General features: G+C 43.7%; 1 long non-coding RNA gene across 1 annotated transcript in view; it reads right to left on the reverse strand.

Annotated features, from left to right (window-relative positions):
- Positions 1–12,186: 12,186 nt before the first annotated feature.
- LOC133349841 (uncharacterized) overlaps positions 12,187–16,177 on the reverse strand; it is a 43,922-nt gene continuing 39,931 nt past the window's right edge. Inside the window, exon 6 of the long non-coding RNA XR_009755988.1 lies at positions 12,187–12,672. This is a non-coding gene — a long non-coding RNA (uncharacterized LOC133349841). The remainder of the gene's footprint in view (positions 12,673–16,177) is intronic.

A 16,177-nucleotide genomic window follows, 5' to 3' on the forward strand; every position in this document is an offset into this window, starting at 1 on the left:
AATATATATGTCCTATATTAATTGTATTATCATATACACATCACTAAATATCAAGATCACTGTCCTCACTATCAGATTCACATGAAACAATATCCTCAGTTAATCTCACATTGTCACAATGAACACATTTACATAGGTCAGTGCAGGCCAGGCCAGCCTTGTGGCATGAGCACCTTCCACCTGTACAAGTACCAGACTTACACCCACAGTGGAGTGATCCCAAAATCTGTTGAGGAGCTGGATCTTTAGTCATCCATGATATGATGAGATCACCATCCTTTACAATCCATCTAAAGTCGTCTGGACTGGGAGCATTTATAAAAGGATCCAATGCTCTCCTGTGGATTGCAGCTTGGTAGTTAGCACGCTTGAAGTGCTCTGTAAGTGCATCTTTTGTTGGAGGTAATGCCTGTTCGGAAGAGGCCTGGACACAGAACCTATTGTATCTGGCCAAATTAACATCTGATACCTTTTCTCCATACAGCTCACACACAAAACGTTCTATGGTCACAAATGTGGTGCTGTCCATTTCAAATTGCTTCCCAAGAGCAACAAATGCACTGATGTACTCTGCATTTCCAGACACTATATTTAGTGGTTTCTCTTTTCCTTTCCCATAAAAGGAACTAGTTGAGTCACAGCCAGTGAATGTGTGTAGTCCTATCAGTGCCTCTGTTAGTGAAGGACCCAAAGCAGAACCAATAGCCTGGAGATCTAACATTCTTTGCCTGTCTTTTGTTCCTGTCAGAAAGTACATCTTTGCTGAGGGAAGCTTAGCCATTATTGAAAGTGAAATGATAGCAACATCAGTGTCAGGACTCTGGATGATTATCTTATTATAAAGTTCACTCCAGGCATGTTTTGCATGAAGTAGGAGCCTCGTGTCAGTTTCTTCATGGTCACAAGTCAAAGATTCTACCTCTTTGACAGACATAATGCCATCTTTAAGAGTGAGTTGATGACATACATTTCTGTGTGCCACAAAGATAGCTATGTCTTTTCCAGCTGCTTGTAAAGGCACCGTTCTCCATGTCTCAAAGAGAAAGTCTGTCAAGGCTTCTTTATTTTCACCACTGGATAGTAACTTGTTCCACTGACTTGGAGTATTCTGCTTGATGCTGTATATTTGCAGTAATTGTTGTCCAGCAACAGCACGTCTTGATCGTTCAGGATTTTTGATGCTCACTGCCGGGTAGCGATCAATGACAAAATCGACCCTTGGACAACTGAACTTTCTACCCATCGTAATCATAAGTTGAAGATGATCATCAGCAAGCTCACTGAATGTGTCTGGTATATTCTTGAGACTCCTGATCAATGCCATGCCATCTATCAGTAGGGCACCATTATCACCAACAGTCTTGTTCACATGACAGTCCTTGATCTTTGATTCTAAACAAGCTAGAAGAGCAGCCTTATTTGTTTTGGCTAATGAACCATCAGTGCTTGCTAGCGGGGATGAGATATTGCCAAGTGAATATGTCAGAATCTCTTTCAAGTTTACAGACCGGGATTGACTTATCACTAACAGTCGTGCAAAGAGTCTCCTGTCATTTTTTAGAATGACTTAATTTCCATCTTTTATCTTGGATGATTTCTTCATTTGATCCCCAAACGTAGTGAGCTTCAAGGACTTTATTGGAGAGAAGAAGTCTGTTTTTGATGACTGGACTCGATCTTGGATGAAAATTTTCAGAGCTGTTTCACCTTTATCACAAACACTTTGTATAATCATCTCTGACAGTCTTTGTAGTGTAATAAAGGACTCCTTCACACGATGTAAGTCTCCGTTGGTCCTTTATTTGGGTTCTTCTCTTCCGCACCCCCTCTGGCCTCCTCCTCGGACCAGCGTCGTCCCTCACGCACCCCGCTCACTCGCTTCTTCCGTGTGGCTCTCGCCCACGCCGGGTCCGCCCGGCTTCCTCCGTGTGCTCCTCCGCACACGCTGCCAGCCACACCGCTGCTGCGGGTGCTCCGCACTCCCTGCTGGCCCCTCGCTATCTACGTGCGACCCCGCACACTCCGCTAGCCACCCCGCTAGCCCCGTGTGCCCTGCACACTCTTCTCTCCTCACTCCGTGCGACTCCACACCCTCCGCTAGCCACTCCGCTAGCCCGTGTGCCCCGCACACTCTGCTGGCCACCCCGCTGGCCCGTGCCCCATCAGCCACGTGGCTGATGGCGCGGCGGCCACTCAACGTGGTCCCGCCTACTCACTCCATCGACTCGCCCCGATCTCTTCCGGGCTCCCCTCTATAACCTCTCTCTCACGTGACCCTGACTCCTCCCTTCCGGATCGTCACATCCGGCCTTCCCATTTACGCTCGCATTACAGTAGCAACAACACCAGAGCTAATACATACAAGATCTTCACGAGACAGGAAGGGATTGATCATAGACTCAACCGCTGAAACCAAAGATATAACAGCGGCATTGTCTTTTGCAATTCTTGTTGCATCCAACTCTTTATGACCCCTCTCTTCATGTTGCATTCCAGCCATCATTTCACACTGCCTTGTGATTGCAGAACGTTCAGGATGAGACAGTATACATCGCTGGACGGCACCTCTGTTCAATGTTATCCCAGTTATGCCACCTTTGGTCTTTGAATCACGGTTGCAGGTTTGTTCTATTGCTTGGTCACAAGCTATGGATGAGAACCTGTTAGCATCCTTACGCTGTACTGTCCAGTTTCCTTTTGCAGTAACTTCTTCATAGCAGTGTGGATGAGTCTTTGGAAGATTGATCCTCTCGACCCAATATGCTGATAGGTACCTTGCATAATTTTGGCGGTCATATGCAAAATACCATACCAGCATACGTCTCACTGTTGCTAAGTGAAGGCTCCAGTCAGAGTCTCTGGTTGCTCTAATGAAACTCAGTAACAGTTGAACCATTTCAATGTATGAGCTCCAAAGTCCAAAGGTGGGATTAACAGAGTTCATCTCATGTACATATCTATCATAGCAGGACAGCATATCTGAAAATGTCAGACACTGAGTTAGATGAAAATCCTGCCTCAGACTTGTACTCTCGTACTAGATCTTCCATGGCTGATATGTAATGAGTGTGCTGTTGCTCAGGAAGGGACTGAAGAAATGACCTCAACCGCAAGATATGCATTGCCTCAAATAGGAGTTTGTGTGCACGAATGCTACGGTTGTAGTGATGTCCACTAATGACTCCATTTATTGAACCAACAGTTACCACATTTGATTCAATCAGCATATCCTGTAGTCCTGCTTCTTTGAAACGTTTGCCTATCACTGTCATAAAAGACATGGCTGTGTGGAACTCACCTAGTCTTGGGATGATACGCTGCATCAGATTTTGGTTTTTCCACCTTATTTGCTGCGCTTTAGCGTATATAGCCTGGTCATACACAGTGACAATACTCTCCAACTCTAGTCGTTCAGCAATTTCCACACTTCTAGTGAGTATGGTGTTTACAGTGGTCATTTCTGTAGGGGAAGCCTCTATAACTGGTAGATAGTAGAGAGCAGATTTTGGCAGTGAGCTAGTCTGAGCAGAACAATTAAACCCAGTCCATACTGGAAGAGAAGTGTCTGATACTGCATGACAGCTATATTTTAGCAGCACATAGATTGTATCAGTGTTTTTGTGCCAGCTCCATAGATGGGCCAGTTTTATACTCCAGCAGAGGAACATTTAGCTCTTGAGGGCCCTGTCTCTTGGTATGAATGTATAGGTCCAGAACACTCTTTTGTGGTTGCAGTGTCCTTACACCTTTTCTGATGAACACAGTCCTCCTATGGTCTTCGCTTTTCATTTTACTCTGAACCATTATACCATTGGTGTGGTGGGTAGTACCTCGTCCAGACAGGGTCTCCTCCCCAAAGTCAATGTTATCCCACACCAAAACGGTTGGATGCTGCTTTGACATACACTTTAGTATATCTGTTCCGGTAGCCAGCTGATATTCGGCTAAGGCTGTCTCAAAACCAATGGTACTTGATATTGATATACAGTGTCCAAGTCTGCTCAGAATATCTAACAATTGGGAAGAGCCAGTTAAGTGCCTAACGGTCAGTCCTAATGCAAGGGATTTAGGTGTAGGCTTTTTACCACTTGATGCCAGGTATACTATGTCTTGGCATATGGACAGTAATCTCCTGTTGGTATCCTCAGGCAACTGTACTTTCTTATCAAACATAGGTTCATCTGATGCTCCAGTACACCAGCCAATCAGATTGTACAGCTCCACAGGTACCATGGTATCTGCTGCATCAATATTCAGATCTGTTGACAGTGGTGGCCATGGCATTGTCATACCAGAAGTACCTCGCATAGCTTGTTGCACTATGATGCCAGCAGAGAACAAAGTATGCTTTCTGTCTGAACTGTAGACCTCATGTGTTGTGTAAGGTGCAGTGTCACGAGAGAGTTCACCGATATCTTCTGCACTGTCACTATCTTTTTCAGTCTCAGTACTTGAGGTCGACTTTGGCTCCATAAAGTCTGTAGCTGACAGTCCTTCACAAAACACCATCTCGCTGAGATTCCGTCTCACAGGTTTATGGAAGAGTAGTTGTGGATAATCTCGCTGTAGGAAACGCTTCAGCAGATCGGACCTGTAAAATAGAGATACCTTTTTAGTGACTTAATTGTGGGTGAATAAAATATTTTTCAATTTCACATTTAACCAGGAGCACGAGATACGAGGTATAAGAGATATTTGTCATAGAAGAAAACAATACAACAATTCATAATTTCACAGAAAATAAATCACTGTTCTAACTTGGGTTTTTATAGCCAACATGTATGTGGGAACACAAACTTCACAATTGTATAATTATTACCTGTATGATCTCACGTCATATCCTTATTCTTCTTTTATAGCCTTACAAAACAGCTGCACAAGCCTCGTCATCCGGAGAATTTATTGCTTCTCGATTAGGCGATCCTCAATCACTGTTTTGCAGAATGCTTTGTAGCCTCTCTGATACTGCAGGACAGTTGAGTAACGTGCTCAGAAAGTCATAACGAGTCACCTGCAAAGCAACTATTCTCTGATAGGCAAATGAAAACATGTACAATATGTTAGGATGAATGAGTTTGTGTGTTTTAGAGTGTGAGTGCGGGTAAACAGATGCAAATTAGTCCATGAATACAATCCGTGTGGCGTGTTTACATGCATGAGTCTATGATGTATGTTAACCTCTTAACCCCCACCTGAACCGAGCACATTTTCTCCAGTTTGGCAACCCAAAACATAAAAGCTTAAAAAAAGCATCAAAATAACGACGAAAAACAGGATGAAAACGCAGCAAAAAAAGTGACAAAAACAAGGCGAAAACATGACAAATAAGCAATGAAAATAAGCAATGAAAAAGCAACAAAAAAACGACAAAAACATGACAAAAAGCCACAAAAAGGTGACACAAAAACGTGACGAAAACACAACAAAATGTGACCAAAACGCGTCAACAATGTGACAACAAAGTTACAATCACTTTAGTAGGTCATAGCTTTCAAATGAGGTATTACGCTGAGAGTGCCTTGGTTTCTATGTTTTTTGAGGCATTACACTGTTGCTCTCCAGTTGAGAAGATTTTAGATTTGGGTAAAGCCAAAATGGAAAAAATGCACTCGGTTCAGGCAGGGGGTAAGAGATTAATTAACATGCATTGTCACGACCAAATAAACAAGTAGTTAATTAAATTTGAATATCAGATGTCACTGAAATTTAATTTTAAATAGTCTTGGTCCTATTGTATGTATAGAAAAATGTGAAGGGCACCAAGAGCATTAGATAGGACATGTATATTTAAAGCCCTACCTTCTATAGAGAAATAATTTGATTATGGAATTACATTGCATTCACACGCAATATGTAAATGTAATTGGAGTGACCCCACAGATTTGTGAACAAACATTTTTTTGTACCTACCTATCTGTTTTTTCAGTTTTGCTGAGAAATCTTGTGTAATCTCGATAGCAGGATTTGTGGTATCGGACCTCGATTGTAATGCAGTCTTTCCCACGAATGTGTGTCAGAATGCTCTCATCTGATTTAATTTGAGCTGCCTCACGAAGAAGTCCTATATTAAAGATATGAAGAATAAATTATAAACCCAGTTGGCAATATATTAGATTGCATATCATTCAATTCAAGTGAGTAAACATACCTGCATTTTCTGTCTCAGACTGCACCAACTTGTCAAGCTGGCGCTTTCTGTTGATTGTAATAAACCGATCAAACATTTAGCAAATTATGCACATTTTAGGCAGAACGTGCTGGCTTGTTGATGGCTTTGAAGAAGTGGTTGTTGTGGTAGGGGTAACCTTCATCAAGCTGTACTTGGAACGCAGCCTCTTTGGCGAAACTGTTTCAGAGCTTTCAACCGGGGTTACAAGTCTTTTCAACCGTTCAGTCTTATCTTGACGCTTTAGTGCACAAGTCAAGCGTTTTTTGTCTATAAAACGCCGATAGCAGGCCGAGTGAAACCGGTAGTTTGTTGGGACATCCAGGAGGGCAACATGTTTATTAGCAATAGCTAGCTCCGTAGTGTCCGACGTTTTGAGCCATTCCTTCGCACATTGCTTGATTTTTTTCCATCGGACTTCAGTAAAGGGCTGCGGACCTTTCCCACCATCTTTTCCGACATGAAGAATACACTTTACGGGTGTTAATCGAGCTTGATCACCGCTATCAGATGAAGCTGCGCTGCTTACGTCCTCCTCCATGTTTACATGTGCGTAGTGATATTGGCTTGATTTTGGCTGTGACCTACTTACATTTTCGAGTCTGATTGGTTGAAAATTTAGCTCAACAGTTTTATATGTCTCAATACGCAGTCAATATAGTGCGCCCATAAATTACACTTTTCTCATTAACTGCAGGATAATGCGTGGAGAACTTTTTGCTTGGATACCTTTTATTTACGTTGAACATATTGAGCAAAAGAAAAAGTAGTGCCCCGTTTGTCGGAATGAAACTGAACGATACAGCTCACGTACAGCGGCCTATATGACTAATGCTACAGCGGCGGCGTGATCACGCGTGCCCCTGCTGGCGTTTGTATTCTAATACGCGCATGCCCCACGGTTAACGCTACAGCAGCAGCGCAAACACGCGCGCACCTGCAGGAGATTCATTTAATGAGCCCTCGTGCTGTGGCTCTACCCTCGCCGCTCGTCCACCCACGCAGCTGCTCCACACACACACAAATCACACCGCACCGATACTCTGTGCTGAGAATAGGGTTTTCCCCTTTTATCTGGCAACAAAACAGGTGTTAAGTTGTTCAATCACCAAACTGAAACCTTTAACAAGGAATCATGTCTGCATTAATCACAATACTTGTGGTCAAAATGCAAACAAAAAACATACTCTGATAATATATGCATTGTCTTTGAAACTGATTGTTCCACATCAGAGACAGCTTTCTTTTGAGCCTCGTCTCAAACGGTGTTAGACCAGAGGACGCCAAAAGGCATACCGCACCCTGTTACGTACCTCACAACCGTTCACACGGCGTCGCATGGACGCGGGGAGAGGCGGAGGGATGGAGATGGGAGAGAACCTTGCCTCACGCTTGTCTCGTGGCAGCATTCGCTGGTGTCTCACAGACGCTGTGAGCAGCTCGAAGAGGCAGAGAGTCAGTCTGGGTCACCGAGCGGCTGGAGATCAGAAGAGTCCTGAACCGTTTCGGGTTCCCCCTTTTTAGGCCCTGGGATTTCGAAAATCCAGGGTTACATTACGTCATCTTCCGCAGCCAATAGTGAGCCTACCTTTTGCAGAGTTGTTCCGCGGTCATGGCACCACAGTTGCATTGAAGATAGGCTCCCAGGTGATCTATTGCGAGTCTCGACGTCGATCTCGTCACCCTCACGGGGAGGGCGAGCCACCATCCTCCCCTCTTCCCTCTCCTCCACGTCGTCACCTCCCTCCGTCTCGTGATTCTTATCCCCGAACATCAAAGGCTTGAACCAGTGATTTCGGCGCAGCCAATCGCGCGCTTACCTGCATCTGTTAATCATTGTGTCTTCCCACGCCCTCCCGATCCGTCCCCCGCCACAGCGCTATTTCTGGAAGTGTACAATTCTCACCGCGGGGGATCCGGCAATTGTTTGTGAATACACATTACGGGGTCTGATTACACTGGCGCCTATCTATTGTCAGTCACCTTATGCCACTGACACTGTAACACTGTACTGGGACTAATTCTCAGGTACTTCCAGCCACTGGCACTATAACACGTGTCGTGACATAGAATCAGGTCACGTAGCAGCATAGCGCTTGCTGCTGGCAGGGAAGGGGATCTGCAGAATACAACAGCCCTGACTGACAGCAGGCCACGTGATCGACCAGAGAGGGATCTAGGGGAAAGGTTACGGAAAGGGCACATCGAGAACCCGCTAGTAGGTTCCAGAAGGGGACGTGGCCGGGGGTGGAGCCAGGCCACGCTGACGGTATAAGAGGGGCCCTGGGAGGGGACCTCGAGGCTGTCGTTTGGAGTGGGATCCCGTCATGCTGCTGGAGTCTTCACTGTCGTCGCCGTCTTCACCATCTCGGCGTCGCCAGTCAGGCAGTCTACCATGCAGCTGGCTTGACTGGGAACCATAGTTACCAAGTGTTAACTGTTAGGCCGTGTTAATAAACAGTGCCTTCTATTCTTAGTGTCTCTGAGTCAGTCACTACACATGTGTAGGACTCCTACTGACGCGACAGCTTCTTTGTCTTTTTAGTCTCTTTTATTAACGCATATAGTTCACATCTCCTCCGTCATCACCACTCCATGTTTCTCCGTTCTCCTCAATGCACAACTCCCCATCAACATCACTCCATGTCTCTCCGTTCGCTCGCTCTGCTGGCTCCGCTCGCTCTCCCTCTGTTCCTCTCCTCCAGCGACCTCCCTCTCTGCTCTCTCTCTCTCCAGCTCGATCGCTCTTTATCCCCCTGCCATCTCACTCCGTCGTAGATTCTCTATCAAGGTCCGTTACTCCGCTGCTATCCGATACTGTATTCTCTTGTCTGCTGCTATCGTATCTATACTCTCTTGTCTGCTGCTATCGTATCTATACTCTCTTGTCTGCTGCTATCGTATCTATACTCTCTGCTGCTCCGTCTCCGTCCCAGCCACCAACTCCAACTCCGACTCCAACACCAACTCCAGTTTCTCCGCCACACTCTTTGCCTTTATCCCCGAACCAATTAGCCCCACTTAAGTATGTCATCCCCCAGCTCTTCCCTTCGTCCCCAGGCCCCCAGCCTCACGTGATGTTGTTGTTGTAGACACTCCGACGCTGGTCCCAGACACTTACCCTCTCGACCAATCACCGGCCTGTGTCCTCAGTTACCCCTAACACCTGCGGCTGTCCCTTAATTACCTCACCCCCTTAATTGGCGCAACAACAACTGTATGGCGCCCCGCCCCCTGTGTCCCTGGTTGCCCTCACTGTCGGCCGCACATCCGTATCACAACCAAACGTGTGACGCGTAGTTATCTCAAGTCCTACACATGTACTGATATTGATTCACATTTCCTGTCCCTGTACTAATAAACGCTTAACCAAAACACAGTATCACTAATTACAGTCGTGTCTTGCTGATCGAGCGTTCATCCTGTGATAATTCACGATAACAAGCAATTTGGATTTAGACACATTTGTTTGCAAAATGAGCAAAAGTTAGTTTATCGAGTGGAGACCGATTGATAAATGTGTCCCGTGGTGGCAGGGTGCGCGCTGTGGCCCACAACTGTTTGTTTAACAACTATCCTGTGCTGTGTGCCCGCGTGTTTCGTCGTGTGGGGGAAGGTGCCTCATGGTAGCACTATAATAGGTGGGTTGAGGGAAATGGTGGGTGGCGACACTAATTACGGACGCTGTGAACGTGACTATGAACCCAGCGACCCTGGGTCGATTCCTAGCCATGGCTAACATCAGTGCGCGAGTGATATTTGAACCCGCGGTCCTGCATGGCCTCTGCTGCTCCCTCCACCCACTAACATCTATCCTCAAAATAATATAAATGCCAGGCACCTGCAATCACTATGGTTCTCTATGTATGGTAAGTATTACATTTTATTGCTTTATTTAAAAATTATATGTATTTCTCAACTAAAAAAGTTTTGGGACTGAAACGTATCTCAGTTTTTAACATGGGAATCAATGAGAAAAGGATGATTATTTAATTAGGTTTTCGCTTACTGAACAATTTTTATGGAACATATCTCGCTCGTTAGGTGAGACATGTCTGTAAACGCTAGGCCAGATATTGCGCCACGAAATGAATACAAGGTTAAACATTACATCTAGGTCAACGCTAGATTAAATATTGTGTAAATGAGGTCCACACGTTTTTTCTTTGAGAGATACTTTATTATAATTGTTTTTTACCCTTCTATCTGGCAACAAAACTTACACCTTTTTTACAAGGAGTCATGTTTGCATAGACCACAATACCTGGAGCCATAATGCAAGCAAAAAAACATAACTCTGATAATATATGCACTGTCCTTGAAGTTGATTGGTCCACACCCGAGACAGCTTTTCTTAGAGCCTAGTCTCACATGGGTTGGACCAGATGGCAAATGAGGTTCCAATGGTGTAAATGCTTACCCCGAGCACTCATACTCTGATGGTGTATTGTCTTTGAGTTGTGCGCCTTTTGACGTCATCTGGTCCAACCCATGTGAGACTATGCTCTAAGGAAAGCTGTCTCGGGTGTGGACCAATCAACTTCAAGGACAGTGCATATATTAGCAGAGTTATGTTTTTTGTTTGCATTATGACTGCAGGTATTGTGGTCTATGCAAACATGACTCCTTGTAAAAAAAGGTGTCAGTTTTGTTGCCAGATAAAAGGGTAAAAAAACAATTATCATATTTGTTACTAGGTAAGTGAGGTTCCAATGGAGATACTTTATTGTCCAACAGTCTTTGACACTTCACGTGCACTCTTCATCCCGCTCCGTTCCACCACAGGTCTATTCTTTCATTATCTCGGCAAGAGGCCCGTGCTCACGTCACACACCCTTTTATATATGTCCTCGATCTTTCTCTCTAACCTTCTTGAATCTCCTCGAACTTCGACCCAAGTTTCCTCCTTCAATAATCCTCTCTACACAACCTTCACCGCTAACCGCCATCTCTTTCTTCCGTCCTTTCTTTCCCACTCTTTTGCCTTTGAATTCCCTGGCCAATTTCCTGGCGCATTAATAATCTCTGCAGCTCCCGGAGTGGCTGTCGGAGTGGCCAATCAAGGGTCCAGGATTAGCGTGCTCCAGACCGGGCCCGCTGATCCACGTCACAACTCTTGCAAGCAAAATATGAAGGTTATACGTCTTTTCAATAAATAAGGCTCCAACAGGCATATGACACAAGCGAATATTGATGACTGTGCTGTGCTGATGTATTTGTTTCACTGCTGCCAGTTGGGATGGACACATTTTCTAAAGTTTTTAAGTTGGTGGTCTAAAGGGACAATATGGTCACATGCAGTTCTTATGAGCTGGTGGTCTGGATAGGATGAGAGATTTTATTACAAATACACACCTTTGTCTTTTGTTAAATCTATGTTGGTGACAACGTTATCCTTTGATCCGTGTGCCAAACGAATGTATTTTGCTTGTACAAGACTTGGAGGGCATCAGTGCTCATGGAATGTTAAAGGTGAACCATTCAACTCATATGGGAACTTTTAGTATTTAATTCTAAAGATTTCCAGGCATGACGTGCTGAAGTTGAGCAATGCTTGCTTTACAACCATAACATGGCATGTAATGCGGATATTTCTATGCGGGTTGTATGTTCTTTAGACCAGACTTGTAAATAATGTAGCTGGGCGGCTGATGGGAGCCCGTTCAGAAATAGAATTACCATACCCAAGTGTCAAGTTCGTATAACTTAATCAGATGAGGAAGTGCTCAGTTTGGCACAATTGTAGTTGCTATCGCTTCTTTAATCTCATACCACCCGGGTTCTGATCTTTCCACTCGTCTAGTTTCTAGGGCATATGTGGCATAACACAGGTGCTAAGATGCCAGCACCGTCTTAAGTTGTGAATACCGACGGGCATGACGTAAGAGGTGGTGGAATGTCTAAGTGCGAAAATGTAAGCATATTTTTATTTTAATAATGTTAACCGCAAAAACCGGAGTGGAGTGTGGTGAAATGTGTTGAAAGGACCGCGAATATTTACGCAATAATTTTTTTTTTAATTCAAGACCCACAAAGTATCAGAAACGACACACTCATGGCTCGGTAGGTCGTGCGAATGTTACCCGATACATGCACACAAGCAAGCGAGAGGAACAATGGCGGATTAAGATGACCGAGATTAATCGAAGGTGGTCGATTGAGCGGGCAGAAGCCTCGGCGTTTGAGGGCAACACTGCTGCTGTTCCTGCTGTAATGATGATCATGAATTTTGACTTAAAACTTTTGTGACTGCAAGAATTTATATTATTTGGTTCTTTCAGTGAAGACAGCTTGTGTTGCGATCGAAACGTCGTGGGTTTTTTGCGTTTATATTATTTTTTTGTTCATTTTATTTACATTTTATTTTCTATTACGTGACTTTACTGAAATAACCAAAGAAGATGAGCATGAAAATGACGACTCCATGATTAGTATATTTATTAAGCCAACAGTCCGTTTCACTTTTGCTAATATAAATTCTCGTACGTTTCATCTTGCAGATTATCCTGAGAAACAGAAACAAATTTGGGGATTAATTGGAGAATGCTTAACAAGAGGAGTGCGAAAATAATGCAATACTCTTTATTCCATGCTCGCTACACAGATTGATAGAAGATAATGTATCTTAATGCTGATGTGAGTAAAACTACACAACTAGGACCATACTACTGACATATTATTGCCAATCCATTACTCTAACCATACACCAAATATTAATTTGGACAATTATTAAATCCATTCAAATTAAATGTTACATGTAGATTTGAAGTTTTCGTGACTGCAAGGATCAATACTCTTTGATTTGTTCGGTAAAGTCACGTAGGTTAAAAAAGAAAACAAATAAATTAAACCATGACGTTTCGGAGGCAACACAAGCTTCCGTCTTCAGGCAGAACCGTTACAGCAAAACTACTGTATCAAGTGAAGAGATCTCTAAGAGAAACACGACCTTATATATGATTGCTTAATTTAAAACCATCCTCTCGGTTGAAGTTGTGTCTATGTTTGCATATCTAGATGGCTTCATGGACAAATCTTTGGTAGTACCCGGGAGGAAACAATATCATTAGAACCCGCTGTGTTGAAACAATGATCAGCTACGGCCGAAGAATTCGTTCTGCCGTGTAGCAGTCACCACACGTACAACTCAATTTGTAAACACCGGGGTACTGTAAGTCAGGAATGACATCCTTTTCGGATGAGATCAAATCACGGATTTTATGTACTGTATTGAATCGGACCTGGATCTTGTTTGTTTAGAATTTTGGAAATCTTTTTTGTAACACCTGCTATGTATGGCAACGTGATGATTTTGATCGGAGTTTCAGGTGGTTGTTTATGCATGGTGGGAGAAACAGCTTGGCGGATAGTACGGTCAGAGTATCCGTTCATCATGAGGGTCAGATGTACATGTTTTAATTAAGAAATCATTGGAAAAATGTAATCAACCAAGCCAAACTCTAGCTGCCTTATAATTGTACAGCCATAGTAGTTTTTTTAAGCTTTTCACACACTGCTTGCCTGCTTTGGAATATAACAAAAGGTGGCTTAATCCTAGGTTGCTTATCTACTTCCGCCATCTACATCACAAAGCTCCAGGCGTAGCCACAGCTGCAGCACAGGTCGTCACCTCACCAGCTTATACCCCCTCCCACGGTCCATCCTGGCTCCTCCCCCCTCCCCGTTAACCAGTATATAAGGTCGTGTCTCTTAGAGCTCTCTTCACTTGATATAGTAATTTTGCTGTGACGGTTCCACCTGAAGATGGAAGCTTGTGTTGCCTCCGAAACGTCGTGATTTTATTTATTTGTTTTCTTTTTTTAGCCTACGTGACTTTACCGAAAAACCAAAGAGTATAAATGTTACTTGGTTTAAACACGAGCAACAAATGTATATTACGATAAATTATTTATGGTTGACTACACGGTCTAAAGGGTGCACACTTCGAATCTGATTGGACAAGATCGTATCAGGTGTGATAAAACCCTAAATACGATTTTGAGCCAATCAAATCTGATCCATGTTTTCTTGGCTTTCTCTCGTTTAAAGGAAACATGGAATACAGGTCGAAATTAATACAATTATCACCATCAGCTGATTATTATTTCATAATAACATGCTGTGGAATACAGTTCAACCAATCAGGGACGTAGCCCAATCATGTTCGGTTTCCATTTACATTCAGCCATTCTCATCTTTGGATCGGATTGGATTTATCAATCCTATCAGATAAATCATATCCGATCCGACTCTGATCTAAACTAATTGCGTGCAGCTTAAACCTGCACTGTGTAATCCGGGTCCTGACGTGAGTTTGTGGTTTTGCCGAAGAGGAACTTCAGTAAAATCACGACGTTCAAACACCTCATGACGTCAAGTTTCAAATTGATTTTGTTTAAACAGGTGAAAACTCAAGAGACCGGTTGAGTTTCATAAGAGCGACATGGGCCACGAAAATGACAAAAGCAATACAGTCAAGTGTACATCACTGAAGCACAGTGATGTACGCGTGCTTGTATTGCGCCATACCCGTAGAGGATGGAGTGAATGGGTGTAGCACGTGTATACAAAATGGTCGAGTTGCCTGTTATTGTTGAGCTATTCATCTGCACATTGGGCAGGCCATGGAGCCCTAAAACCTATCCACACCCATGATTGACACCAATCCACAGCTCCTGTTCTAGAGTCAATGCAACTCTGGAGGCAATGTTATTCAAGGGGACACATTTTTCGCTGAAGTGTTTTTTGTTGTTGTAAAACGATTGTTATTGATCCAACCTCGGGGGGGGGGGGGGGGGCGGTGTACAACTTCTGTGACAGGTGAGTGGTGCACAGCGGGACAAGCGGCTCAGATAGAAAACCAACACGGACGTGCAGGACCGGAGCGTTATGTAGTATGTGCGTCAGATCCATTTGCTTCCGGGAAGGAAGGGTGAAAGAGAGAGGAAGAGGTAGGGGGGTCAGTCTCATTTCAAGTTAAATCAAGTAAACTCAGGGTCTCTGGAGTGGCATTCACGAGGGGGCCCCAGATCTGGGTGAACTTCCTTATTCCTCAGTTTTGGACTCAGGTGTACTAAAGCTGCTAGGGCGAATAGGGAGTTATGCCAGAGGGTTGTTGTATCTATGCCCTGTTTTCTGTTATTAATATTAAGAATAATTAAGAAAACAATGTTTTTATATATATATTTTTAATTAAATAATGAAAACAACCCACAACACTCACAAGCACACCAGGAATCTATGAAACATGGAGGGCCATTAAAACGATAAGAATTCGGTCACAGAGAGGTCAGACATCCAGATGGACAAAATATCGATGGACTAACCTCCCAAGACATCTGGAGATGCACAGATAAGGTGCAGAGTAAAGGATAACAACGGTTGCAACTCGCGTTTTCCTTAACGTTTTCCTTACTGAAAAGTAGAAACTTAACAAAAAGAATTAACCAACAAACAATAGGGTCTTTTTATTAGTAATTCTCTTATATTACTCGTATTCACCGCATACATATTATTTAGAATTATATGTTTTCTATCTACATGACCTTTCTAAAAACTAAAGAGTACGAATTCCAGAAAGCTTAAGTGGAAACTTAGTTACACTTAACCTCAGGACATTAAAATATAACTCAGAATAAAACACCAATCTCTGGAGAACTAAACTTGGCGAAGCCCTCAAAATAATGATGTAACGAGGATCATTACGAATATTCATTAAACATAGACAAATAATAACCACGATACTAAGACCGAGGGAACTTATAAGAAATATCAAGAATAAATGTAACACACAGGACCACATAAGGTATTGCATAAATCTCCTCGACCACCTTTGTCTTCCAGCGGGGTCTGGCCTCGGGATGACCCACGCAGGGCAAGCAGGGAGCAAAGGGAGTCAAAGGGTCGCGAGGGGGGGGGGGGGTCTGTGCTGGCATAGCTGGGACATCTGTTTTTTTTCTGTTTGTTTTCTCTCGCAAGAGATGCGCAGAGAGGGGAGTCACGTTTTGAGTT

The sequence above is a fragment of the Lethenteron reissneri genome, chromosome 31 (genome assembly GCF_015708825.2).
Source record: "Lethenteron reissneri isolate LAM-NWPU_2019-01 chromosome 31, ASM1570882v1, whole genome shotgun sequence".
NCBI classification, from domain to species: Eukaryota; Metazoa; Chordata; class Hyperoartia; order Petromyzontiformes; family Petromyzontidae; genus Lethenteron; species Lethenteron reissneri.